Below are 4,772 nucleotides of genomic sequence, written 5' to 3' on the forward strand. Positions count from 1 at the left end.
CCAGATTATCAAAGTTCGCATGACATAACCTCTTATGCCATAACCATATATCTTCATTTTGTGCAAACAAACTTGTCTCATCAGATAAATCTAGATAAAATAAGTTACCTCTTGTCTGATCACCACTTCCAATCAGTTCACTAATAGCATCAAATATCTTCAACTATGAAACACTCAACTAGTTAAGTCCTTCAACCCAATAAAAATTTTCACACTTGATCTTTTCAATTAATTGTATTGATCCTTTACCTTCCACAAAATATGGTGCATCATTACCAAACTTAGCACAACTACCTTTGTATGGCTCCATGGTTCAAAACTTACTTTTATCACCTATCATGTGATGTGAATAACCACTATCAATTACCCACCTATCACCTTTACTCACATATGTAATTAATGCAGTTTTATCATCTTCATCAAAATCTTCTTTCATAGAAACATAGACAACTTCTTCATCATTACTATTAGACTCATTATCAGTTTCTTCTTCAACAATGTAATAATATTTCTGACCTTTGTCTTTGTACTCCTTGTTTCTCCTATTATCTCAATTATCTCTTTTTCTTTTGTACTTGGTTTATCTTCTCCCATCCTTGTCTTCATTTTCACGACACCTTGCAACAATATGACCAACTTTGTTACATGAAAAATAGATTATGGGAAGTTTACCTTTATATTTTCCTTTTCCTCTTGAAAATCTTCTTGCCATTAGTGCTTCAAGCTCATCAAATTCATCATCAAAAGCATCATTGTCACTAGTCACATATTTCCCTTTTCCTTTCTTACTAATAACCAATTGTTATTTAAAAGTATAATCAACAAAAGTAGGAGTGAAATTATCAAAATTTGACATCTCAAAAATAGTAAGCCTACCAATTACACCTTCCAAGGTTAGGTTATTACCAAGGTTCATCTCAGTTCTTGTATTGAAGAAACTCTAATAGCATAGATAGGAAGTAGAGTTCTCAACAACTTGTTGATCACAATCTCATCATTAATCTTTCCATTTGATCCTTCCATAGCATCTACCACCTCTTTCATTCTTCCACAACATTGAACGATATTTTCACCTTCCATCATTCTCCTTTCATCAAAGTTACCTCTCAATCTTTTTGGTTTTGCTCTCAAAACATTTGTGTCTCCTCCATAGATGGTCTGAAGTGTATCCCATATTTTCTTTGCAGTAGTGCAATCTTTTATGTCATCAAACTCAGTATAACTAAGGGCTGATGTAATCCAACATATCCTAGTTGTGTTCTTGCTTCTCTTTTGTCTACTAAGTTGTTAGAGGAACTCTTTTTATCGCCACATATGCATTTTTTGTATAGTATATTGCACCATCTCCAATTCCTGCTAGATACAACTTCATCAAATTCTTCCATGCAGGGAAATTCTCTTTGTTCAACTTTGGCACCTTACTTTTTGTACATCTTGATCTTTAGCTCCAAGTACCTTTAAAATTTTCTCTATAAGCACCAAAGCTCTAATACCAATTGTTAGAATGATTTAAAATAATTGAGAGGGGGGATGAATCAGTTATCCAAGGTCCTAATTTACTAATTTTACTTTTGACCACTTCAAATACTTCAAGTCTAAACATTCAATAGCTCGGTCTCTATAGTAAAAAATTATCAACATAAACTGGGAGTCCACTATTCTACTATTTATCAAACTTGCAGAATGTAAAACATTAATAGTAAAACATCTCAAATGAAATCCACAAAAGTATGACACTAGGATTTAATGTGGAAACCCAATTTGGGAAAAATCATTAGTAACATGTCACCAATTTTTCACTCTTATGAAGTGAGCTCTCTTAGGAGCCAACCTTTGTAAATACAAATCACAATTTGGTTCACATCTTGATCTATTAACTAGCCTCCATTGTCGTATATGTCCTTGATCTGCTTGGCATCCCTTCAAGCAATCACACTTTAACTCTTCACAACTCTTCTCAGCCTTCTGCTCAAAATCTTCCATCAAATAGCATCAACAACTGCTCCAACCTTCTTTTAGGTTAGCCCTTGTACCTATTTAAATAGGTAATTTTGATCTTTTTCCTCTTAAACATCACCCTAGACCTTAGGTTTAGGTCAAATTTATCAAATCCTTCAATGATTTTGTCTCCTATTTTCTCTTCTTGAAATTTCACCACACTTCACTTTGAATTATTCTTGCATAGGAATGGTCAAACATGGTTTCCCTTTAATTAAATGCTCCAAGTCATTCATCCTTATCTTTCACGCACTTTACCTATTCCAAAAAATCAACTATGTTGGTTGCAAATCATAATTTCCTCATCTTCTATCAAAAGTTGTCCCTCGACCAACATTGTGTTCTAACACTCGATCTTCACTAATTACTTGGCCACTGCTAACTATTCTTTTTGGATCTTATACTGACACTTGATCAATATTAATGCTCAGTCGACACTATATTTTCTCAACTTATACTAGTGCTTAGTCAACACTAGCATCACTCGATGTAAACTTCAAGTTCTTTAATCTTCTTCTCTTTTACTTGGTCAAGCCTATGCTTTTGGTCATTCTTTGATTACTTCTTCTAGGCTTCAGTACACCTGTCTTCTCCACTTATGATTAAACAATCACCTTATCTTGTCAAAGTCTAACTAATCAAGTGCCCATTGTAGTTCCTTTCATAACTCAACCTTTCTTCTAGGTCCTTTTTTATATCCATCTTCTCAAATCCTCTTCATCAATCATATTGATATGGCACTCAAATTAGATAGCACTATCTTACCAATAAGGTTTGACATTAATGACAACATAACAATTGTCTCAATTGTAGTTTCCAACAATGGTACTTTCTTGAGTTAGCTTAATGTCTAACCAATTAAGACTTTGACATCAATGACAGTATAACAATGAATATGACTCTTTTACATGCATTAATAGCACCATCACCTAACAACAATTACATTATCAGTTGGGGCTAACAATGCATAAATACATGCATTAGGTGCATAAATTGGAGGTTGCCTGTAATAGTCTTATAAATATTGACTTGCCTTTGGATCTCTAGATGGTGATACTCCTATAAGAACCTTTCTCTTCAAGTATATTGTGTTTTGTTGTTGATTTTCAAACAATATATTGGACATCTTTTGGACTATTGGGGTTTTCTCTTGAAATTTTTTCCCCATATATCATTATGTTGTGGTACACATGCTATCTATGTTTATTTTTGTTAAGTTTCTATAATTGTTGTAAATCTATAAAAATAATTTGCATGCTCAAGGTTAATGTAGTAAGTTCTTCCACTACCTTGACTTCCATTTAAACATCTTATCATGACAAGTATATTGTCAACTCACTTTTTTTCACAAGTTCAAAATCTTTTTAATCTTCTAGACATCTGGCCCCATTTGTATGGGTGAACAATAAACCTCTCGCAGGGGCATCAACATTAACCATGTTACTCATACAACAAAACTATAATCTATGTAAAGCCTAGTGTGCCTTTTCTTTTGGGTTTACTAACTCAACACTAGCTCCAATGTCTTTATTGATCCAAAACCATCAAATTTGAGAATCCATGACTCTAAACTAGGCAAGGTTCTCTTTTTGTTTTGGGGTCAATTGTGTTCTCAAAGTTAGGGTGCTTGTCTTGTGGCTTTTGATAGATTCAATTTCCAAGAATGATGACTTTTCTTTTGCTTGCATAAATAATTTAATGGGCTATCTTGAAAGAACTTTCTTAACTTCCATTGCAATGCTTTGGCAATTTCTAGAAGGGTTCAAGCATTGTTACTCATTGTCACTTAATTCTAAATCCACATTTTATTCTTTAATTGTTGGATAATTAGCCTTTAACTCTTAAATAAGATAAGAAAGATCAACAACTATAGTGAGGCATCCACCACATAGCATAGGCATACTTGGAAACCATGATATGCATGCATCTATTCACATATAAAATGAGAGATTATTACAATGCTTGCAACAATTTTGAAATGTTATTACATTCATCTAACCTATTATTGCATTCATGTTGATAAATATGATAAAAAAATGCTTAGATGTGACCCAAAAATCTTTTCATATATACACCTTATACCATAAATACATTCTACAACAAAAACCACATGCAATATTTACCTTGGATTCCACAAGTCTATAAGTGATCATATTGACCTTAATGATTACCACACAATCTTTGGCATTTGAAGAACGATTAAACAACCTCCTTTCAAAGTGGCCAAAATAATCAATTTAACACTCACAAGATGTCACACTCTAATCACTATCTTTTATCTAATCTATCTACAAGCTCACCCAAAATGAGCACGTCACATTAAACAATATGGCATTTTGATAGGTGGGGTGTCTCACTATTCATAGTCAGTGGCTAGGAGAGTTGTCACCATAAAAGTAAATAGGAAGTGTGAAACATGATTCCACTTCCATTTGGAACCAAAATCTTGCTTGAAATTACCATTGAAATAACATAGGCATCCACATAAATTATTTCATATTGATTATACACTTAGGCCAACAAAGGCTAAAACATGAAGATGCTCAAGTAAAAATAACGCAATTGATTCAAGTTCCAACAAGCTCTATGCCTCTCACAAATTGAACTTGGTGAGAATCTAATGTTATAGAACTAATGCATTAAGATGCAATAATTTTTTATTATTTTGACTCCAATGAAAAATATTATAATACTTAACAAGATCTAAATTCTTTCTACTAAATATTATCAAAGAAAAAATACAAAATTTAAAATAGAATAAGATATACCATGGA

Source organism: Cupressus sempervirens, chromosome 6 (genome assembly GCF_028749045.1).
Source record: "Cupressus sempervirens isolate cs-2001-9-10 chromosome 6, ASM2874904v1, whole genome shotgun sequence".
Taxonomy (NCBI): Eukaryota; Viridiplantae; Streptophyta; class Pinopsida; order Cupressales; family Cupressaceae; genus Cupressus; species Cupressus sempervirens.